The sequence below is a fragment of the Monodon monoceros genome, unplaced genomic scaffold (assembly GCF_005190385.1).
Source record: "Monodon monoceros isolate NGI ecotype Baffin Bay Population unplaced genomic scaffold, NGI_Narwhal_1 Super_Scaffold_4, whole genome shotgun sequence".
NCBI classification, from domain to species: domain Eukaryota; kingdom Metazoa; phylum Chordata; class Mammalia; order Artiodactyla; family Monodontidae; genus Monodon; species Monodon monoceros.
Window position 1 is genome coordinate 61,899,156 of NW_021703781.1, and position 26,145 is coordinate 61,925,300.

A 26,145-nucleotide genomic window follows, 5' to 3' on the forward strand; every position below is an offset into this window, starting at 1 on the left:
TAACCAGATCCTTGCTGAAGACAGGCCAGAGGCATCAGACGTCATCTGGGGGACAGCAGGGTGAGGAACCTGATCAGCTATCGAGTGTGATCAGATATCAAGGGTCGGGGGTTCTAATTAAAATGACTTAGCAGGGGTTTTGCTAAAACTAGATTTACAAAGAAACGCACAGATGGGCCTAGGAGAAGGTTGAGGACCCTGACCAAAGTTTGGTCAAGCAAGGAATTATTCTCACACACAGAGATAGTGGTCACTAACCCTGTCTCATGCATTTCTCTTATAAAGAAGAAGGTGTGAAGTGTTGAGTCACACTCCTTCCAAAAAAAAAAAAAAAAAGTCCTCTAGACTTGGCTTCAGGGGAAAGAAAAGGATTTTTTTTTAATATAAAGGGCTGTTTTAAAAATAGCTGTGTTAAAAAGCAACCCAGCTAGAGATGAATAGCCATGTAGTCTGAGAGTCATTTTCCTCACTTTGCACATAAGGGTTTTCTTTTTTCTTTATTGAAAATGTGTGAATGACTGAGAAGTTTTGATGTATTCAGCTCAATAAAAAAGTGGAAAAATGAAATTATGTACTAATTTGGTTGAAGATATCATAGTTACTAGGAATCAGAACTCTATCTAATGGCAGAGACAATGAACAGGATTTAAAAATGCTCTCCACACCCTATTATTAAGGATAGATTGCTTAGAAGTTAAAAGTTTGAACTCTAGATTCTGACCAACCCAGGTCAGAATTTTTACTTCCCTATTTCCTTGCTTTGCATACTCAGAGGAGTTGCTTAATCTCTATGCCTCCGTTTATTCCAGAGGCATCTTGGAGGACATCAAGGGGAACATCCACCTACCCCTAGCACATTCCCCCAAAGTAGTTTCTTTTCAAACAGTTTCAAGGTTACTTCTTGACATAACAGTTATTAAAACTGTGATAAAAAGAAAGCCTTAGAGGAGACAAATTACTGCATTACTGAGGCCAACTCAGAGAACTAGGATTCATATTGAAGGTCAGGGACTTAAATATTTAAAGATTTAGGGATGAATGGCAAAATGATTTCTGCCTGTAAGGAAGGTACAGTCCAGCAAAGGTAGGATGATGTTATTGAAGACAGACTGTCCCATCCATGAGATACAGAAAATTTGAGGAACTCAGGGAAGACAAAAAGATCAATGGCAATTTAGGGACAGTCATTGGAAAGCCCAGTGGAAGAGAATTTGTTAGATATGAAGATTATGAAGATTATAGTGGATTTCAACTATGAAAAAGGACAATGTGTTTTGTTTGGAGTCATCACTAACGAGTTTTATTTGGATTCTTTAGTATGGTGGATCTAGCAAAAAATTAAACTACAAATCTTTCTTGACTTACGGTAGGGTTACTCATGGTAAATTGAAAATGTTACAATTGGAAAATGCATTTAATGCCTAACCTACCAAACATCATAGCTTAGCCTTGCCTACCTTAAATTTGCTCAGAACACTTACATTAGCCTGTAGTTCGGCAACATCATCTAACACAGAGACTATTTTATAATAAATTGTTAAATACTTCATGTAATTTATTGACTACTTTACTGAAAGTGACAAACAGAATGGTTGTATGGGTGCAGAATGGTTGTAAGTATATTGGTTGTTTACCCTGATGATCTTGTGGCTGACTGGCAGCTGCCGCGTGCTGGGGCTGCCCAGCATGCCAACAGAGTATCATGAAAGAGGGTATCCTATGGCATATCACTAGCCCGGGAAAAGATCAAAGTTCAAAATTTGAAGTGCAGTTTCTACTGAATACATATTGCCTCATAAATCAAACCATCCTAGATGGAGGACTGTCTGTACTCCCTCAGGAGATGATTTATTGGGTTTAATTAGAAAGAGTATAATTAAAAGTAATAGGCTCAGGGTCTTCGTTAGAATGCCCTTGGTACTGAATAATGCTCATAAACAAATGATAGTTCAATTATTTGTTTTGTAACCCATGAATAGAAGATTAAATGCACAAATTTGATAAGATTCTTATTTCCAATGCTTTATCACATATGAGAATATCATATAATCCTATATTATGAAATAGTGAGATCTCATGGTCATTAAAATACCCTAGATGTTAAGGAAATGGCCACTTATCTACTTATTCTATGTAATAATTATGCTATTGGCTTAGAATTTTAAAATTACATTATTTCTCTCTCTCTTTCTCTTTATCTCTGTCTCTGTTTTTCTTTATATATATAGATAACTACATGTGTATTTAAATATAAATAAATTATATATATAAATCATACATGATTTATGTATGTAGGATTATATATATGTGTACATATAGTTTACACATATATGTAAGGTTTTAGAGCAGGAGCGATGTTCTAGTAATGTCATGTGTGACCCAGAGCAGAGTCTGGAAACTGAGTGAAACTGACTACCCCAGGTGAAAATGTATCTGGTCACCAAACCATTTCTAGATGTTTAAACTATAGCTGAATAAATTTATTAACCATCAGTGTTTGTATCATACCTTCAACTAAGATCAACTGTTTGAACATCTACCAAAAACTTTTTCCCCATTTTTTTTTATTATTTTTACCACAAATTTAATGTCTCAAGTTCTGAAATCTAGTACAGGTGGCTGACTGTCAAGGATCAACTGAGTATTGATTTTAAATGGACTATTTCTTTAGAAATTGATATCTCAGTTGAATATGGTGGCTAACAGGCATATAATAAGAGATAAATAAAGGAAAACGTATTATTACACTCTAGTCAAGATTACTTCTACTTGTTTCAATCCTGTGTAATATACGGTCTTCAAAAATATTACGCTGGCTTTGTTTACTGACATAATTTGTGCCAGTCCTTATCTAGGCCCAAAACTCGGTGGTGGCAGGGAATATGTTTGTTTATCTTTCAATGTTTTATCCCTAGTTCCTGGTAAAATATCTGCCACACAGTTTCATACATAAATTTCTAAACATTCAATAGACTTTAATAGAAATGAACTTCTAAAAACTGAATTTATTACCAATGTTTCAATGGGAGAAAAAGAAAGTGAAGAAATGATAGTGAAATCACAAGAAAAAAAGAATCACCTCAGAGAAATCATGGCACAGATATCAGCATTTTTAGAGTCAAATGATTAGAACAAAAGAAATACATAAATGGTTTCAGTAATTTACAGTGAAGGCTCCTATCCTGTGCCTACTTTAAGTCATGCCTAATATTATATATCATATAGTATTTTTAGCTACTTTTGAGATATAATTCCGATACCATGAAATTCATTATTTTAAAGTATAAAAGTTTTTAAAATTCAGTGGTTTTTAGTATGCACAAACTTATGCAAGCTCCAACACTGTGTACTCCCAAAATATTATTATTGCCTCCCCAAAACCCCTTTGTGAATTAGCAGTCACTCTTCATACTTCTGTAACCTCAACCTCAGGTAATTGCTAATGTACTTTCTGCCGCTATGGGTTTCCCTATTCTGGACACTTCAAATAAATAGAACCATACGATATTTGGCCTTTTGTGCCTAGCTTCTTTCACTTAGTTTAAAGTATTCAGGTTCATCCATGTGGTAGCATGTATCAGTATTTCATTATTTTTATGGCTAAACAGTATTCCATTGTATTGGTATATAGCATTTTGTTTATCTACTCATTATTGAACCTTTGGATTGTTTCAACTTTTGGCTATTATGAATAATGAATGCTTCTATAAACACTCATGTACAAGTTTTTGTGTGAACAATTTCTTTTAATTTCTTTTGACTATATACCCAGGAGTGGAACTGCAGGGAAATACGGTAATCTTATGTTTATATTTTTGAAGCAATTCCAAACCAATTTCCAAAGTCACTGGGCTATTTTAAATTCCTACTACCAATGTATTTCCAATTTCTGCTCTTCTTGTCCTAGATTTGTTATTATCCATTTTTTTAAATTATAGCAATGATAGCGGGTATAAAGTGATACCTTGTAGTTTTAATTTGCATCTCCCTAATGACTAATAATGTTGAGCATCTTTCATGTGATTATTGGTCATTTGGATAACTTCTGTGGGTAAACTGATGTTTTCAAATACTTTGCCCATTATTTAATAGGGTAGTCTTTTTACTGTTGAGTTGTATGAGTTCTTTACATAGTGTAGGTAGTAGTCCCTTGCATATATTTTATTCCATTATCTGTTTTTTAAAAAAAATTCTTGATAGTACCATTTGAAGGACACATGGTTTGTTTTTTACAAAATCCAATATAAATATCTTTTTTTTTTTTTTTTTGCTTGGGCATATTGGTGTCATATCTAAGAAACCTTTGCCTAATCCATGGTCACAAAAATTAAAGTCCATATTTTATATTTTTAGTAATTACATTACGTTCTTAATGCATTTTGAATGAAGTTTTGTGCATGGTGTAAGGCTGAGATCCAATTTTGTATTTTGCATATGGATAGCAAGTTGTCTCAGCACCATTTGTTGAAGAAATCATTCTTTCCTTAAGTTATGATTAAGTTATATTGGCATCTTTGTCAAAAATCTGTTGCCCTGGGCTTCCCTGGTGGCGCAGTGGTTGAGAGTCCGCCTGCCGATGCATGGGACACGGCTTCGTGCCCAGTCCGGGAGGATCCCACATGCTGTGGAGCGGCTGGGCCCGTGAGCCATGGCCGCTGAGCCTGCGCGTCTGGAGCCTGGGCTCCACAACAGGAGAGGCCACAACAGTGAGAGGCCCACGTACCGCAAAAAAAAAAAAGAAAAAAAGAAAAAAAAATCTGTTGACCTTAAATGCAAAGGTTTATTTCTGAACTCTCAATTCTATTTCATTGATCTGTGTCTATACTTATGCCAGTACCACACACTCTTAATTACTGTTGTTTTGTAGTAATTTTTGAAATTAGAAAACATTATTCCCTCAATTTTAAGCTCTCTTTTTGTTCAAGATAATTGTAGATATTCTGGTTCTACTGAAAATACATAAGATTTTTAGGATCAGCTTGTCAATTTCCACACACACACAAAAGAAACCTGGCTTGTGATGTAGGATGTGTTGGATTTATAGTTCAATATGGGGAGTAGCATTATCTTAATATTAAATTTTCCAATTCATGAACATGATATATTTCTCCATTTATTTAGGTCTTCTTGAATTTATTTCAGTGATGGTTTGTAGTTTTAAGTGTACAAGTTTTCCAAGTTTGTTAAACTTACTCCTAAGCATTTTATTGTTTTTTGATGCTATTGTAACCACTGCTTGTGTGTAAAAATACAACTGATGTTTGTATATCTATATAATATCTATCTTATATCATGAAACCTTGCTGAAGTAGTTTATCAGCTTTAAGAGTTTTGTGTGTGAATTTTTTAGGATTTTCTATATAGAAAATCGTTTATCTGTGAATAGAGAAATTTTTTTACTTCTCCTTTTTCAGTCTGATGACTTTTATTTTTTCTGCCTAATTGCTCTACTTAGAACCTTCAATATGATGTTGAATAGAGTGGACATTCTGGTGTTATATCTGACCTTAGGAGAAAAGCTTTCAGTCTTTCACCATTAAGGATGATGTTAGCTGTGGGTTTTTCATAAATGCCTTTTATTTGCTTGAGAAAGTTTCCTTCTATTCAAAGTTTCATTGAGGATTTTTAACATAGAAGGGGGTTTGATTTTGTCAAATACTTTTTTCCTGCATCAGTTGAGAGGATTGTGTGTTTTGTCTTTTATTCTATAAATACAGTATATTCTTTTGTTTAATTTTTTATTTTGGAGCATCCTTGCACTACTGATCACTTGGTTATGGTATATAATCCTTTGTATATTTGGCTGCATTTGGTTTGATCATATTTTATTGAGGAGTTTTGAGTTTACATTCCTAAGGGAGTCTGTAGCTGTATTTTCTTGTAACACCTTTGTCTGCTCAAAGGTGATACTGACCTCATAAAATAAGTTGGGAAGAATTTTCTCCTCTTCAATTTTGGAAGACTTTGTGAAGGGTTTGTGTTAATTCCCCTTCAAACATTTTGTGGAACTCATCAATAAATCCATTTAATTCTGAACTTCTCTTTTTGGGAAGATTTTGACAACTAATTCAATTTGCTTTTCTTTTCTTTTTTTGGGGGGGTTACAGACTGTCTAATAGTTTCCTGAGGCTTCTGTAATGAAGTACTACAAACTCTGTAAATTAAAACAACAGAAATTTATGTCTTCACAGTTCTGAGTGCTAGATGTTTAAAATTATGCAGTTGGCAGGGTCATTCTTACTTGTCTTTTCTTAACTTCTAGAGATTGGTTGCTGGCAATCTTTGGTGTTCCTCTGCTTGTAGCTGCATCACTCCAATGTCCATCTTCACATGGTCTTCCTTCCTCTGTGTGTGTCTGTATACAAGTCCCCCTCTATTTATAAGGACACTGTTCATTGGATTTAGGGCTCATCCTAGTCCATTATGACCACATCTTAACTTTGATTACATCTGCAATGACCCTGTTTCCAAATAAGTCCACATTTACAGGTTCCAGGTGGATATGAATTTTGGGAGGAACCCTGTTCAACCCAGTAAAGTTTGCCACTAGCCTCCAAAAATTCACATCCTTCCCATGTACAAAATATATTCACTTCATCCTAATATTCCCCAAAGCCCTACCCTATTGTAGGATCAACTCTAAGTCTAAAATCTCAGCTAAATATGATAAACTCAAAAAGTCCAAGGTCTCATCATCTAAATGAGGTATGGGTGAGACTTTGGGTATGATCTATCCTCAAGCAAAATTCCTCTCCATCTGTGGACCAATGAGACTAAAAAACAAGTTATCTGTTTCCAAAATGCAATGTTGAATCATGCATAGATAGAATAGATATTCACATTCAGAAAGGAAGAAATGGAAGGAGTAAAGAGTAACATGTCCCAAACAAGTCTGAAAATCAGCAGGGGAAATTTTCATTAGATTTCAAGTCCTGAGAATGATTCTCTTTGGCTATATGCTCTGTTCTCTGGATCCCAAGGAATAGCCCCATGCTCTGGCCTATGGTAGCAGCCCACTGCCCCCCTTCAGCACTCAGAGATGGCACTGCCCTTTTAGCTGTGAAGGTGTTGGTTGCCCTACCTCTTTGCCCATGGAAACAACTGGAGCCCTGCCCTCTGGATCTGCAGAGGCAGACATGACTTCATCCTCTCGACTGTTTGCTTCTTGTAGACTTTTGGAAGTCTGAAAGCCTTCCTGCATTGTGTTCTGTCCCTGTATACTTCAGTCCAAGCTGGCAGTGTTTCTGTTGATATGTCCTTCTCAAAACCTTTGTTGGTCTCCCATGCCTGTAAAGTCAAAAGGATGCACACCATCTCTATGCTGGCTTCTGCTGAGATGTTTGATTAAAGTCAAATCGCACATGATTAATAACTTCAGCAAAACATTTTCTGGTAGTATTCTTAGTGTTCCTCCAGAGCATGCCTTAGTGTCTTTCCTAATATGGATAGGCTGAGAATTTTCCAAACCACTTAGTTCTGGTTCCTTTTTACATAATAGTCCCTTCCTCGATTCATCTCTTTCCTTTCACATTTTACTATAAGCAGCAAGGAGATATTGGGCTGTATCATGCCCACTTCTTGGAAATATCCTCAGCTAAATATCAAAGTTCATTGTCTGAAAGTTATACTTTCCGCCCAACATTAGAACACAGTACAGCCAAGTTGTCTGCCACTTATAACAAGGATCACCTTTCCTCCAATTTCCAATAAGGTATTCCTCATTTCCATCTGAGATCTCACCAGAAGCACCTTTAACCTCCATATTTCTACCCAAAATCTCAAGACTATGTAGGCCTTCTCTAATATACTTTTCAAAAGTCTTTCAGCCTCAATACATTACCCAATTCCACTGCCACATTTTGAGACATCTTATAGCAACATATCCACTTCTGATACCAAAATTTGTATTACTTTCTCAGACCTGCTGTAACAAAGTACTTGCTTCTTTTTATTTTAGTTTCTTACAGTGGGATGTTAGATTATAAATTTGAGATCTTCCTTCTTTAATATATCTTTTTACATTATAAATTTCCCTGTAAGCACTGTGTTAGCTGCATTCCACAGCTCTGGAACATTGTGTTTTCATTTATAGAAGAGTATTTTCTAATTTATCTTCTTTGATCCATTGATTAGAAGAGTATTTGTTTAATGTTCCCATATTTGTGAATTTCCAAAATTCCTTCTGTTATTGACTTCTAATTTCATTTCATTTTGCTTAGAGAATAAAATTTGTACGATTATAATCCATTTAATTATACTGAGACTTTTTTTATGTTTTAGCATATGGGCTACCTTAGGAATGACTCCTGTGAACTTGAAAATAATATATATAATATATCTGAAATTGTTGTGCTTGTCAGTTTTTTCACGTAGGTACAACAAAACACGACACACTTGGTAGCTTATAAACAACAGAAATTTATTGCTCACAGTTCTGGAGGCTAGGAAGTCCAAGATCAAGGCTCCAGCATGTTTGAATTTTGGTGAGAGCTCATTTTTGGTTCATAGCATGCTCCTTCTTGCTGTGTCCTCACATGGTGGGAGTGCTAGGGATCCCTGTGGGTTTCTTTTATAAGGTGCTAATCTCATTCATGAAGGTTATACCCTCAAGATTTAAGCATTGCCTAAAGGCCCCACTCCTAATACCTTCATCCTTCGGGCTTATAATTTAAGCATATGAATTTAGGGGGAACAGAAGCATTCAGATCATAGCAGTGCTCTATAGTTATTTACTCAGTCTAGTTGGTTTATTGTGTCTTTTATATGTCCTATTACCTTGTTGATCTTCTGTCTCATTTTGTTATCCATTATTGAAAGTGAAGTATTAAAGCCTTCAACTTTTGATGTTCTTTCCATAATGATATATAGTTCTCATATTTTTTATAGTGCATCATGCATGGATTACTTTAGTTCTTTCAATATATTTAAAATACAGAAAGAGGGAACACATGCATTGGGGAAATAAACGATACTTAGAAAGTTAAGTCTTTTGCTGTTGCATTCCTGACTTTTTGAGATAAAAATCAGAATGGGCAACAAATACTGTTTTCAATAAATTCTGTATCTTGGCTTTATTAAGGACAATTTCTAGTGATTGTTTATTTTTTCCTGTGTATGGGCCATACTTTCTTATTTCTTTGTGTGTCTTACACTTGTTTTGTTGAAAACTGAAGGTTTTAAATAATAAAATGTGACTATTCTGGATATCAGATTTTCCTCCCTTCCCATAAGCTGCTACTGCTGTTTATTGTTGTTTCTATTCTTGTTCATACTGCCTATTTGCTTAGTGACTTTGCTGATTTAACTTTGTAAAGTCTGTATACTTTGTCTTCTGTGGCCACTGTAGTTTCTGCTCAGATAGCTTAGTGTCAGTTAACAATCGCCAGATATTTCCCTAAATGCCTAGAATGAATAAGTCCCCCAGACTATTTGCCAAGGGGCTCTGTGTTCACGTTGGGACATACCTTCAATGCTCAGGTAGGCAGTTTACAACTCTGCCTTCTTGCTTGTGCAGAGCTTCAAGGTCAGCCAGAGGTGAGGACTTAGGGCCTTCTCAGGTATTTCTTGAGCTTGCGCCTAGACCTTTGCGTGTTCATGCACTATTAGATTCTCAGGAATATGTCAGAACTTTACAAAGCTTCTACGGCCGTCTCATTTCTCAGATTTCTCTCTCTCTCTCTCTCTCTCTTTTTTTTTTTTTTTGGTCAGTTTTTTTGTTGCTCCTGCAACGTTAAACAATTGCCACTGATTTCTTTTGACAATTATCCCGGGAGAAAAAGGTGTTCACATTAGGTGGGCTCTACATCAGGTCAAGTAAAGAACACTCTTGCAGGTGGAGTTTTCTAGGGAAATTCTAAATAAGTCAAATAATGACACTTCTCTAGGAATGGAGCTTTGTAGGAGCCTCAACCCAGTGTTTTAGAGGAGCTTCAACTCAGTTCTGCCCAATGCGCTTTTAAGCTACTGGTTTTTACTGTAATTATGGACGTATTAGTTTTCAAGGGTACCACTGAGTCAGGTAGTGGGGGATGGGGATAGAGAAAATTAAAACACCATAATGCTTCTTATTCTTACTGAGACACAGCCTTTTTTTTCTGGATTAAGTGTTTTATGAATTGTTGCAAGTATTTGATTAATTTCCAGATTTGTCAAAAAGTTGATATTCACAACGTTTGCCAGTGTTCTCTTTGATTTTATGAAGTAGAGAAGTTGTGAAAGTCCTTACTCCACCATTGTAACTGACGTTTTCTTCCTACCATGTTCTTTTGAATTACTATTCAATGATGTTGCCAGCATTTTCTTTTAGATGCTGAAAGAAAAGTGGGGAGTTGTTCACAATGCTGTCAAAGTCATATTTGAAAATATCTCCTTCATTTAGTAAATATGTATCTGGATATATCGTCTCATGGACTAAGCATTCATATTTTAGAAAGAGCAGGAATGGCCTTATCTGTACAGAAATGACATAGGTAAAGGTGGAATGTGCTTGAATGCTTGTCAGGACATGTTATGGCCTAGATATGTTTATGTCTTCTAAAAATGTGTAGAAATATTATCTTTCAAAATAAAAATTAAAAAAAATCTTTTTTAAAGGAAAGTTTTGTTTGCATTAAGGTGATAACTTGAAAGCATTAACCTGAGTTTTTGTATCTGTAATTTATTGTACTGTAAAATGAATACGCCACATGCTTCTGTTTTAGAAACTGCATTATAAATATAACATGGTTTTCAAATATATCATGGTTAAGAATATTTTTAGTATTAAACCAGAGATTAGTTTAGATGCTATCCTTCGTGGTAGAAGGATCTTGCCATGGGTGTGCACACCACAGTAGAGACTGGTGACAAAGATCAAGCTGGTGGTATACAGGTGCACAGCTAGGGAGCTAGACCTAAGTGTGCACATAGTGGTGGCAGTCAGCCATGAGGTTTCAGGCTGGCATCTCGCACCCATGTTGCCACAGAAGCCTGGGCTGGTGGCTTGTGTGAATCCCTGGCTCTGATGGAGGTGCAAGGAGGGAGTGGGGAGGGAACTGGGTAGCTGGTGTTTGTGAACATGAATACATCTAGGACAAAGCATGGTGAAATCTGCATGGGGTCCACTATGGCTGTGCTGACCATTGGTTTCTTCAGTGGCAAAAGCTACTAAGATCTCCTGCAGAGCTCATCACTGGGAACCACAGCTGCTGCGGCTGCATGGCTGATACTGGTAGCCCCTGCTCTTCTTTTTTGTTCCTAGCCATCTCTATATATCAGAGATTTGCTGGTCTCTGGGTGGGGTGAAATCAAAGCAGGTCCTTTTTTTTGGTGCCCCAAAAGAGTGGGGAAGCTGGTCACTCACTCCACTCTCTCTTTCCAGTCAGAGGAACACTTTCTAGGTGGGGAGTTTCCTCTCGGCACTGAGCAGTGCTGGCCTGGGGAATGATGATGATGCGGGCAAAATGAAGCTGTTCTTCCTTCACATTTTTCCTGGTTATTCTCAGGTTTTTTTTCTAGTATGCTGCTGAAGTTTCTTAAGTAGACCCCTGCGCTCTTCCAGAGCTGTTTGTTTTTTCCCATAAATAACCGTCAAATTGTCCATCTTTGTTGTGGAACAGAGGCTGGCATCTCCTACTTTGCATCTTGGTGATGTCACTCTTTATTCAATTTAAATTGAGCTTTGCTTGGAAGGCATCTACAGAATTCTACTAGATTTTTCTCTTGATATTTTTCTTTTAACATGCCATAATATTTCAGATGAATCATCTCCAGTTGAAGGTTAGGTGGAAGTTACTCAATTTCATGGTTAAATTGATTTTGAAATATAGAAATTTTTTTTTTACTTGGTGTGAGGTTTGAAACAAACTGTTGGAACTATAGTTTAAGCTTAGACGTTTGTAGATTGTGTACTGGAAATCTGTGTGATAGTGATAATTTTACCTTACTTTACTGTTTTAACTCCTGTCAGCATGGGAAGGTTATAAGTCTGTTGAAATTACTTGTATTTCGAACATTAGTTTTCATGGAAATGACTTTAAACCAATGTAAGTTTCGTATATAAGCTATATCTCACCTTGAAAGTTTAGATGGATTCACTAAGAAGTATAGTTTCTAAAGCCAGTCAGTGTTTAACAACAATGATTGAGGTGAGTTCTTCTTCTTCAAAAAAATTCAATTTGGGTCCTGCCATCAAAAATCACCATAAAACTTCACCACTGGTAAACCATCAACCTGCTATGTGGTAAAGCCAAGTTAGGATATTCAACTCCCATTTCTTATGAAAATTCATGAAATGACAAAATGTTAACTCCACTAGAGCAGATGACGTTCCCCATTGGCACTACGGATCCAACAGGCTAAAATATTTTCCACACAGTACGTGCTGATGGATAATATAATAAATAAACATACCTTTAAACAACTTACACTTTCACAAGCTTTGTAAATCTGTCCAAATGAGTCTTTTTATGCTTCACCCATACCTTTACCACCATGAGTTACAGCACATCATAGCAGATTTCACTTCAGGCTTTAATGAACTAGAATTTTCTCAACTTCTTTGAAAATATTCTTACCTGTGGTTATTCTATGCAGGTTATTCATAAAGGCTAATTCTTCAATCACTTCAAACTCAGCGTTGACTCCTGGAAAAAAGTAAAATTTGTTAACTCATCAACAGTCAAGGAGAACAACTCAAAATCACCCAGCTTATTTTTAATTGACTACTGATTTGCTCCTAATATCCACAACTCTTCAATTTTTTTTTTCACAGAAAGGCAAATCGTTTTTAACAATTTTGTTTCTCTCTGGACACATTTCTTTTGCTGTTGTAATCAAAGATGGTGTAATTAACCCACAATTGGTAAACCATTTTCTTTGCTTGGCTAACAAATGAGTCACTCAGGCACTTTAGTTGTGGTCTTATTTTTATTTTAGTGAAGCAATTCTGCTGTGATAAGATATTGTTTCAAATTTTCTAATTTTTATAAACATTGCTTTCCAATATCCCACAATAGGGATATTGTCATGAGTGCTTAGTTTGCTAAAGTCAATGTATAATGAATTATTTTAGGATAGCTATAATGCCATTGCATAATAAACACAATTCTTTGACTTCTAATTCAATAACAAAATAACCCACACTATTGTGCCTTTAAATCACAACATTATTTTTTCTCCTTATTGTTATTTTGACATTGTTTATTATGCACTAGTAATAAAAAGTAAATAAAATATCTTGATATTTTATGCCCTATTTGAGTGCCATATATGAGGCACCAAAACACTGTCAGTTATAACTGCATCGCTCAAGTTGTAGTGTGCCAAGCAGCAGGGCAAAGTGATGACAGAACCACATCTGGTCTCTGTTACAACTCTGTCACTATAGCAGGAAACCAGACATGGAGAATACAGCTGAGCATCGCTGTATCCACATATGGTCTCTGTTACAACCAGTCAACTCTGCCACTGTAGTAGGAAAACAGGCATGGAGAGTATATAATGAGCACAGCTGTACTGTAATAAAACTTTATTTGTGGACATTTACATTTGAATTTAGCATAACTTTCATGGCTGAGGAAATATTGTACATCTTTGAATTTTTTTTTTCTTTTTGGCTATTTAAAAGTAGCTCACGGGCCAAACAAAAATGGGCCAGATTTGACCCCAAGTCTAGTTTGCAGATCTCTGGTTCAGGGTATGGATTTTGCTGTTGGTACTCTTGTACTTTGGTACTTTCTTGAGCAGCCAAATTCTTGAATAATATATATAACCTTCAGTTTCCTCATCGATAAAACTGGGATAATAGTAATAACTCTGTCATAGGGCCATTGATAAAAAACAAATACGTTTATATTTGCAAGATGCTCAGACTGGTGCCAGGTACATAATAACATATGTTGATAGTAATCATTAATTTTGGTTTTTATTTCTGTTGGCTATGGACTTAGGGGTTAATTCAGTGGGTTTATTATCAATTAGCCCAAGCACAAAGATGTTTTTATTCTGAGGGATCTTCTAGAAAAATGAAATGCCAAATATTTAAACCTCAATTATTATTTCATGCCTGTTAGTTAACATACTTGCCTAGTTAATCATACTTGCCTAAAGTTGATGAAACTACAGCATATGAGGACACATTTGTGGGCAATGTATGGTTGTTTCACTTTGTTATTTATATCAAGAATCTACAGGGTGGGAAGTCTAGAGGGGTCCATCTTTTCCACCCACAGGGATGGCCTGGTTATATCAGGGGACACACCCCCTCTATGACGCCCATAGATGGTCTTTAGCTAAGACCATCTCAATGCTTTTAGCAATTATATATAAATAAATTCAATAGACAAATTCACAATTATTACTCTAAGAGCCTCAAGTTGTATATATTCACTGTGTAAAGTGGTTTGTCAGCCAACTAGTTACGGCAGTACGCTTATTTTGAAATGTCTAGCAAGTCTTGCGTGGAAAAGAAATGTAGATGGATTTGATTTATTGTTTTCTATACAGAACAATAAAGCCTGGAAAGGGGGTTTTGAGTCCTTATTTATTGGTATAAATTGTCACAGAAGCAGGTGCCATCCCTGGCTTGATCATTTGGAATATGTTTATACATTCAGCTCAATTACAGTTGGAGGGAGGGTAAGTTGGTCTCCAAAACTTGTGACCCCTACAGGGTAACCTCGGAGAGCTGTAACGATAGCATGTCACACTCTGCTCCTCAATCCCAACCTATCTCAAGTAAATACAAGATGCAGATAAAAGCAATGTCTTTGATATGCAAATTATTCTTTTTTTTTTTTTTTTTTTTTTTCCTGTACGCGGGGTTCTCACTGCTGTGGCCTCTCCTGTTGCGGAGCACAGGCTCCGGATGCGCAGGCTCAGCGGCCATGGCTCACGGGCCCAGCCGCTCCGCGGCATGTGGGATCCTCCCGGACCGGGGCACGAAGCTGTGTCCCCTGCATCGGCAGGCGGACTCTCAACCACTGCGCCACCAGGGAAGCCCTGCAAATTATTCTTTAATACACGTCTTGGAGTTCCAACTTCCAAACACATTGTGCCTTTCCTGTATAGAAAGCTAAAAATTTTAGCAGACACTATCTTCAACTAATATGAGAATTTCTAGAGCAGCCAAAATAGAAATGTCCACACTTTACAATATACTGTAGTATTCAGCAAGACTACATGAAACGCACAAAAGGGCAGCTGTGCTTTGTTAAATCCAGTTTATTTCATGTCTACTTAACACTAGTCCAATATAGCTCTGCCAATAATAATAATTTGAATGCAATTATAATCGCCCATCCTTCATTACCTGAGCCCTATTGTAATTTGTTCATAATCAGTTTACAGCAAGTTGATTGTTCCCCCTCCCTTTCAAACGTAGGGACAGAGATGGTTGAAACAAAATTTGCCTGTACAACTAAATTGCAGAGCTCAGTCCATCACAGCATCCAGGGAAACGTAAGGATGTTAAACATAAATGCACATTACGATAGCTCATGTCCAGCCTAAATTTGCACATTTACTTTCAATTGCATTTGACTATTCAAATGATGCTATTACCATGATCATAACTGTTTTGCAAATTATGGCAAATAATTTTGGCTGCAAATATGAAGTGAAGATGATAATTTGCTCTGAGCACCTATTCGGAGGGCAATTAATCAGGCAAGTATCCTATTCAAGAAGCTTGAAGCAGTGTGTTAGACAGAGCCTGGATACTTACCACCAGGGAAGAAGATGTGGAAAGAATATTGAACTTGAAAATGAGCTCTGTCACTGAGTTCTTGCATGATATTGGACAAGTCACTCCACCTCTGTGCAGTTTTCATGACATGCATTTCTTTTTAATGCTGCCATGAGTTTGCTTAAGTTGTCTCCTCTGCTGGGAATACCTGCCTCCCTTTTACCCAAGACCCACTTGGTTCTCTATTGTCTGGTCTTCATGTTTATTATTTATTTCAACTACTGTATTCTTTAGTTCTTATTAAACCTGATCCTCTTTTATGTTTCATTATCTCCCCTAAACTCCTAATATTTTTACCTATATAATCATCATTTTCAGTGTACTTTTAACTAACTTATCAAAGCCTTATTTTAAAGGCTTTGCTAATTTCAACATTTGAGCAATTGTGAATCTCTTACTTTAAAGTATTATTCCTCTTCACTGTGGCTGGTATTTTCTGTTTCCTTCTCATGTCCAGTATTTTTAAAATTTATTTGAGACATTGTGGGTGATATATCAGAGAAACTGGTTTCTGCAATCCTCCTCTGAAGACAAATGCTATTGTTTTTCTATTGCCAGTTAAGTCGCTAACACATCAAACTGAGCTTATAGAGCAGAGGTCAGCAAACTACAGCCCTGGGCTAAATCTGGACAACTATCTGTTTTTATAAATAAAGTTTTATTGGACCACAGCTACACCTATTTGTTTAGGCATTATCTATGGCTACTTTTTGGCTAGAATAGCGAGGTGGGTCATTGCTATGAAGACTGAGTGAACTACAAAACCTATAATATTTTATATCTGCCCCTTTACAGAGTTTTTTTTTTTACCAATTCCTGTTCTAGGAAATAAGCCTGACATGTGTATTTAAAAAAAAAATTCCCAGATGATTTTAATGTATATCCTTTTATAGAAAACACTGCATTAACATATCTTTAAGATCCCTTATATTTCTGAGATTCTTTAATTGTAGATATCAGTGTAGATGTCAGATTATAAATTCATGAAAAAGAGCATGCAATTTTAATCTCAGAATAATGACACAAAATCTCCAGTCTCCTATTGGTTAACTCATACTGATATTGTTACTCTATTTTAAATATAAAAACAAAACAAAACAAAAAGGTCCTTTGGGAGTCCATGGATGCAAGAAAAACCATCTCAAAAATATTTCAATGTAGCTATGGTCTAAGATTCAGAGCATATTTATCATATTTTAATTTTTTTGGTTTGATTTGCTTTGTTTTGATTTTGTTTCTTTTGCTTCTTCCCAAACTAGCTGTTGTCTACATGGCTAGGAATATAGCACTTGGCCTTTTGGAGGCAAAGAGATACTACAACCAGAGAAGGCACTCAACATAATTTACTTTGGAACAATACACGGGAATTTTCAGATGTCAATTTCAGGGATTTGGGACATAAATGAGATGGGAAATACTCATCAATCAAGCCTAAGCTGCCTGTTTCTCAAAGGACATAGAATCAATATAGGTCAAATTTTCTATTTCTTCAAAGCTTATCTTACTAAGCACCTTGAAAGAGACGTTATGGGCAGTTTTCCTATAGATTTACTGTTTGGCATGCAAGAACATCAATCTCTTTACATGTTGCGCAGAGAGAACTTTAAATTGTGAAACAGGTATGCCTGATGGAAGGGTAAAAACAATCAAACACCAATTCTATTCTATGGGAATGCATTCTGTAATAAGATAGTGATGTGGGCGGATGAATTTTGAATTTTCATGTTGTAAATGTTGATTTTAGAAAGAATGACCCTATCACTTTCTACCCCTAAAACAGATACATAAACAAATAGAAAGAACGCCTTTTACCAACACAGAAGTTAAAATAATCAGGTAAAAATAATTTGAAATATATATGAAAGAAAAGAGTTACTGTACCAAATACAAAAGGAGCTCCTACTATCAATAAGGAAATAAATATTATAAATTAATAGATTAATGTCCAAAAATATGAAAAGCAAATACATTTAATACTAGTTTTCACTAATGATATATGTTAACTTAAATGCCCACATTTATTATTAACATGTTCTATTAGAAAAAAGTATCGCTGTTGAATTTTTCCCTAAAGATACATACATATTGGAAGCAATACTACTCAGTGCTATAAAGAAATGAGTTATCAAGCTATGAAAACACATGGACAATTTCCAGATCCTCTATTTTTCATATGCATTCTTTTCTGAAAATTGATCTTCCTTTTGGGAACTCTTGTGAGATGAAAGCACAGGGTTTCCTTTCCTATTTCTTCTCTCATAATCCTCATTTTCCTACTTCTTGCCCATCCTGGATCTAACTCTGGCACATCACCCTGAGCATACAAACTTTTAAGCTATCAGCAAAGGGTTGATTCAAAGATATTGGTGTTGTGCTATGTGCTTCTTCCAGGACGTGTGTAATAAACTACTTTATTTCAATTAAAAAAAAAAGACATGGAGGAAACTTAAATGCATATTATTAAATGAAAGAAGGCAATCTGAAAAGGCTATATACTATGATTCCACCTATATGACATTCTGGAAAGGGCAAAGCTATGGAGAGAGTAAAAAGATTAATATTTGCTGGCTAGAGGCAGGGGGAGAAATGAATGGGCAGAGCACAGAGGATTCTGAGGGCAGTGAAAAACACTGTGATATTATAAGATGGCTGTAGGCCACTATACTTTTACCCAAACCCATAGAAGGTACAACACCAAGAGTGAATCCTAAGGTAAGCTATGAACTTCAGGTAATTATGACGTGTGACTGTAGGTCCATCCTTGGTAAAAAATGTACCATTCCTGTGAGTGATGTTGATAATGGGTGAGGCTATGCATGTGGGCTGGTGGTATATGAGAAGTCTCTGTATCTCCCTCTCAATTTTGTGGTAAACCTAAAACTGATCTAAAAAAATGAAGTCTTAAAAGACATACACATGTACATGTATGTATATGTATGTTACAGTACAACATTCTTTCAGTGGAATTCAAAGTAATCACTATAATAATTCCTATTGATAATTTAAGTTATATTCTTTTTTCTCTAAAAATGTTAGCTAGCTGGAGAGTATACATATTATTATATATCATTTCATATCATATAATTGTACATTATTTGATATGCATATATATAAAACCAGAAACATTTACACCACAAGGTGTTGACCTTTGTGTGAGGAGGTTATAATGATTTTTATTTTCTCCTATGTGCTTTTGTTATTTAGTTTCCAAACTGTTTAAACTAAACATCAATTACTTTTATAATTATTTAAAGGCAATTAAAGCTATCTAGAAAATAGGAGAAACTATACTTCCTTCCAAGGTACTTTTCCCCTACTACGGTTCCCTCTCTGTTTCTCTTTCTTAGAGGCAAAGATAAATGCGAGTGCCCTCAAGTTTAAGAAAAGTACAGTCATTTACTCTGACCCATCTCCGAAGTTCTTCGGACTTCCCTGGGCATGTGATGATATTCTTGTTAGAAGAAAAATGTGGATTTTCTAAGGATGAACTGGGAAGGCAAGTTGGGGCAGGGGGAAAAGCCATTGGCTTCAGAACTGAACAACTTTTCTACCCCAATTCCACTATTAACTGAGCCAGGCAATTCTCTATGTGAGAACTCATGGCCTTTATTTATGAAATAACTTTTGGCTAGCTCATCTAGAACATGAGCTAGCCAAAATCAAGCTGGCAGCTTGATTTCTCAGTAATTGTGATTAAACCCAAATCTGTTGAGTTTTAAAACTGCATAAGCTATTTGTAAGAAAGTACTTTTTAGGGGTAACTTAATATAAAGGAAGCAACCTATTAATAAAATAGTATTTATAGTGTTTAAAAATGTGGGGTCTATAGAACTATCTCTTATCTATAGATATTAACCTATGGATAATACTTACAGAGCTATTTGGTAATGAGAGCTGACAAACTGGAAGATTCAATCAATAAAATAAAAGCTTTAGCAATAGTAATAGCAGTGATAATAATGCTAATAGTAGTAATGCAATTAAATATAGTTGAAAAACCCATCTATTTTACCTCTAGATATTTATAATATGCGTGATGTTTTGCTTGTGTTATCTTCCAAATATTCAATATGCTATGCCAAAGGAAATAGACAAAACTAAATTAATAAAGCTAAATTAGCATGTATTAATTCATCATCAACATGACTTCGTGGCATTTATAAGCAAAGCATTTCTCCCATCCTGTATCTCTCATCCTAAGGTCTCTGTCAAATTCCTAGTTTCTCTGTTTTCAATCTTTATGTTCATTCCCTTCAAGTCAATACGATCAACACCTCTTATTTTAATTTATTGTTAAAAACTTATATGTTAGACTCTGACAAGAATAACATAAAACAGTACCCTAAATACACTTATTTAAAATCCTCCCCAATCTACTACCCCAATATTATTATAACTAATGTTTTCATAACTATTTCAAACAATTTCATATAGGTACTTGTATGAGTATATGTAAACTATGATTTTTGTGTAAAGGAAAAATCATTATTTTTGCTCATTTCTTCTACCATTATTTTTCCCTATCACCTGACAAAACTATTGTTATTCTGTGATGTAAAGAAAAAGTACAAAATGTGTGTACCTTATTGTACATAAATTTTATCTCATAAGAACAAAACCCTGCAAAATATTGATGTCTAGTTAATGATATGCATTAAATAAAACATTCAGATATAAATACTGATATCTAGAATTTATTTGAAATGTAACAAAAAATGATGGATCAGCAGATGGATAAATGGATCTGCAGGAAGTACTGTAAAATATTAATTGCATAATATTGGTGGTAGATGGTTAGGTATTCGCTGCAAAATTCTCTAATTTTTTTTTTATGTTTGAAATTTTCCTAAGAAAATGTTGGATAAAGGTAACTAGAAGAGCCCCAGATTCCTAGAATACAATAAAGATCAGGTGTGATGTTTTTACAATAATCTAGGGAAGAAATAATGAGGGAGCAAGCTGGGTAGATTATATAAACTGAAGGCTTGTGTGTCAAGAAAAGCAGTCAGAGAGATAAGATACTAGGGAAAAAGAAGCAAGCAACGATACTTGGAAATTATCTGATGTCCAGAGTGATGAAAAGTAAGAATTTAATTATGATTAGATAGTTCCAGCAGAATAGAGACTCTGGAGGATGCAGAGGTCACACAGTGCTGGTAGATAATAGAATTCCAACTAGCTAGAGTGGAGAGACATCACTTAAAAACACAAGCACTTATTCGAGAGCCCTAGAGTAGCTGAAGGCTGACCTGCAAGAGCTTTGGTTCGTAAGTTGAGCTGGATCATGAAAGCACTGCAGCCAGAGGCTCCCAGCTAACTGGCCTGGTTGCATCAGGATAGCAAGTTATTTCTTGAAGGGAAACCTTAATAGTGAACTCCCCCAACTGTCATTCTGAATGCCATATTGTTGAGAGTCTGAATTTAGTTGTCTACCCAAAGATTTTCGAGTGTTGTTCTGATGGACAGCTAAATAGTGGCTTATTTTGACATTGCTGAGGTTGGATTTTAGGCTTTGTTAGGGTGGGTCTAGTGTAGGGCTAATCTAGGGTTAGAGAAAACTTACTCCTAAAATGTAGCTTTTCTGGAATTTCAAATAAATGCCTGGGTTACTTAGTGATGTGTCTCCACCCTGGCTAGTTGGAATTTTAATATCACCCAACACTGTGTGAATTACAGAATCTCCAATAAGTTCACAGCTTCCCAGTAGCTCCTCTCTATCAGGCCCCGTAGGACCTTGTCTTAGGCATATGAAGTTCAGTACTCAGCCAGAGATGCAAGGGGACCCTAACACAGACTCTGGGGCTACTTCTCAGGACTGCTTCCTTTTGAAGGCTCTAGGGCAGAATCCCTTCCTTGTCTCTTCCAGCTTCTAGAGGCTGCTGGCTTTCCTTAGCATGTATCCACATCCCTCCTATCTCAGCTTGCATCCTCACATTACCTTCTCTCTCTTACCTACTGCTTCCCATTTATAAGGACGCTTCTAATTACATGGCACCAACTTGATAATCTCCCCATCTCAAAATCCTGCATTTACATATATCAGCAAAGTCTCTGTTATATGTATGGTCACATATTCTTAGGTTTCAGGAATTAGGACATGGCCATCTTTGGAGGGTCATTATTCAGTCTACCATACATATGAAGAGGCAAATTTCTCTGAAGTCCCAATTTCAACAAAATGAAAATGATTACATACCTTTTCAAATATATTCGAATTCCAACTATTACATTCCTTAAAAACATACTGACCAAACACACACACACACACACACACACACACACACACACACACACACAATTGTAGCAGCTTTAAATTAATGATATAATCCCATGGACAATTTCCTCTTAATAGCTCAGAGATGTAGAAGACTAAATCCTATGTTATTACAGGAAGACTCTTCTCTCTATGAGATCTATCTGCTGCAATCTCAAGGCATTATAGATTGAATAAAACTTCCGTTTAAAATAACACTATGAAATTAGCCTTGGAGAAAAACCTCATACCTGAGGGTGAGATGGCTGTGCATATATTTAGAATGTTCTTCTTTCTAGGAGCTCTTGGTTTCAAATTCTCTCCTCTGTGCACAGCAATTTACCTTTGTGAAGTGACTTCCAACAATTCTTCTCAGTTTTCATTCTCCTTAACATGGACTGGTCTTTCCTGATAGATTGCCATCGTTTAAAATTCTCAATAATATTCCCCTGGAGGTTTTTCTCTCCCTGCTCTGCAATATGAAACGATGTACAGATATTTATCAGAAACTCAGGACACTTTAACACATTAAATGTCACTTCTTGGGAAATTGTAATAGTAAGTCAAAACATGCAGCCTAGCTACAAATAGCTTTACATGTGTGTCTCTTTCTTTCTGAACTATTATAGAATAATGTAAATAATATTACCCTTTCACTCTAGCTTTTTTTTTTTTTTTGCGGTACACGGGCCTCTCACTGTTGTGGCCTCTCCCGTTGCGGAGCACAGGCTCTGGACGCGCAGGCTTAGCGGCCATGGCTCACGGGTCTAGCCACTCCGCGGCATGTGGGATCTTCCTGGACCGAGGCATAAACCCGTGTCCCCTGCATCGGCAGGTGGACTCTCAACCACTGCGCCACCAGGGAAGCCCCTCTAGCCTTTTTTTAAGATGGAGATATTTCTCCCAATTTGGGACATGACCTTAACAGTTAAACTATCTCTTTTACTTGACATGGTCCTAGGTCTGAGGAATGAACAAAATACATTCTTCAAGGAATTTGAAACTCAAAGAGGATGAGTGAGTTATACACATTTAAATTTAATACAAAAAAATCCCAGAATTTAAATTAGGCTTTTAAATGCCTCAGTAGCTCAAAATTATATTTGGTTTTATGTTGCTTCCTCTCAGAGTGTTACGCTTGACCCTTAACCTAGACCACAAAATATTTATGCAGAAAGGATACTCTCTTCCATTCAGAGTCACATGTATCTCCTAGCACAGGACTGAGCAAACTAATAATAATGCAATGCAGAATGGATTTATTCAGCAATTCTGTCATCAAAGAAGCTGTTAAGAGAATGAAAAGTCAACTCAGAGAAAGAGAAAGGAAGAAATCTGTGTGTGTGCATATGCATGTGTGTACATAAATTTCATATATATAAAGTTTTCCAAAGTGGGAAAATCAACTTATAAATAAAACTTATAAATAGGTTATACTTATAACTTATTCAACTTACATATATTCAACTTATAACTTAATCAACTTATAAATAAAATCAACTTATAAATCAACTTATAAATAAAACTTATAAATAAAACTATAAATAAAGCTCTATAAATAAAACTTGTACCCACCTCTATAAATAATGACACACAACCCAACAGGGAAAAAATGGACAAAAACTCCAACTAAACAAACAAAAAGACAACTTATTTAAGCATTTTATTTTATAAAAGAGGATATCTAAATTGCTAATAAAGCTATGAAAATGCATTTAGCTTATTTAATTACTAGGCAAATGCAAACAAAACCATGATGCCAAATATGTACACATACCCCAGAAGAACTAAGATAATAACGATACTAATGAGGAGGAGAAAAAGGAGACAGAAGGGGAGGAGGAGAGAGAGGAGGAGGAAGAGGAAGAAGAATTTTCTTTTTTTTTTTTCGGTACGCGGGCCTCTCACTGTTGTGGCCTCTCCGGTTGCGGAGCACAGGCTCCGGACGCACAGGGTCAGCGGCCTTGGCTCACGGGCCCAGCCTCTCCGCAGTATTCAGGATCTTTACGGACCGGGGCACGAACCCGTGTCCCCTGCATTGGCAGGCGGACCCTCAACCACTGAGCCACCAGGGAAGCCCAAGGAGAATTTTTAAACAGAGAAAAGAATACCAAGTGTTGGTTTGGAAGAGGAGTAACTGTGGCTCTCAAACAGTATTGGAGGGGTCTTTCCCTGGTGGTGCAGTGGTTGAGAGTCCCCCTGCCGATGTAGAGGACGCGGGTTCGTGCCCCGGTCCGGGAAGATCCCACATGCCGCGGAGCAGCTGGGCCCGTGAGCCATGGCCGCTGAGCCTGCGCATCCGGAGCCTGTGCTCCGCAACGGAAGAGGCCACAACAGTGAGAGGCCCGCGCACCGCAAAAAAAAAAAAAAAAAAAAAAAATACTGAGGGAATATAAGTTGACAGGCCCATTTTTGAAAACTATTTCAGATCAATGGCATTACTGGCCTCACTTATTTACCCCGCCTTTTGTTAATGTCCTTTGCCATCAAGAAGCAAAGTATGATCTCTTGCCTTTCAATTCTGTGTTCATTTATCTGACTTGCTTTGGACAGCGTTAGCAAAAGTTATAGAAGGAGAATCTTGTAAAAGCACTTGTGCATTTCCACTTGTACCCTTGTATCTTTGCCTCTGTAATGAGAACATGCTTAGACTAGGTGCTGGAGAGTCAGAGGTAAATGGGGGCAGTCTTGTCCCAGTCAAGGTTACCCTAAATCAGCCAACAGCCACTCTGTGCCCACACATGCGAGCCGGCTCATCCATGAACAGCAGAATAATACAGCTCAACTCCAGTAGACCCCAGTGGAATACACTGCTGAAAACTCTTCAATGATACTTCATTGCTTTCCAGGTAAAATCCATACTCTGTAGTACAGCTTAGATGATGTCACATGATGTATCCCTTCCTACCTCTTCAGTATAGTTATTATTCTCTTATTTTCTCTACTTTCATATATAGTCATACTACAAAAGTGTGAAAAACAATTATAATTTGTCACCTTTACTTGATTCTCCTCCCTTCTGTCGTCATATATGAGCCTTGGTAAAGAGCAGACCCCCTGTAAAGAGGATGGGTTTGAATATCACGTCCATCACTTATCCTCCCAAAAGCTTTTACTTTTTTTTATCTGTGAAATGGAGATACTAACAGCAGTTAACACATAGGGGGCTCGAGGGTATTAAGTGCAGTAACTTATGCCTGGCACTCACTCCACAAATGTTGGCTACTGTTATTAATAATCTTTAGTCCTCTTTTGTTCCTCTTACAATCCCCTATTAATCTTTCAACATACAGACCACAGATTCTCAAACAGCCATTGCTGACAGTCCTTGCTGGATCCCTCACCACGCTCATCCCTCCACTTTGTTCCTCTTACACCCCGGGAATGCAGTCTGGTAGCTCTTAACAATAATATGATAATAGCTGATCTCTTTGTCTCCCCTCAGAGAACTGCAAACATCCTGAAGGCAGGGCCTGGGCCTGGTTCACTTTTGAATCACTGGTGCCTCTGCACCTAGTCCACTGAAGACATTCAGTGAACATGTTTCCTTCTGTGAATGTTGGAAACATCAAGGCCCAGCTTTAGCAGAGAAGAGAATGAACAGTCATAGTGGAAAAGGTTGTCAAGGATGGAGAGTTCTTGGCTCAGTTAACCGTTATTTACTCAAGTGTCTTCTACATCTGTGACTAGAAGGAGTGTGTTGCCAGCTAGCTGAGTTCGGAACACAAAGAGCTGGTAACCCAGGCATCCTACCAGGATCCTGGGTCTAAATAACCGTGATCTAGCCGGGTGTTGGCTCAAAACAAGAACAGCTGATTTTTTATGTGGTTACAAACTCATTTTCCCTCAAAAATTCTACATAGCACTTTGCTTCAAAAGTGCTAAACTGATCATTTATTGTGGGGAAAAAACCCACAAAACTATCACTGAGAAGCCAAAATTTGGGGTGAATATGAGAGGTTACCCTCATCAAAAGCATGATGGAAAGTGGAAGGCCTTATTTTGATGAATCTGCCAATTTTTCTACTTTCCAAAAGCAACAAATCTGAATGTGAGACACACAGTGATTTTCCCATCTGGAATTTCAAAGCAGTTTATCATTAGTTTGGCCACATTTCTCTTTGAAGAAAGATTATTACACCCAGAATTAAGAATACGATAGCATTAT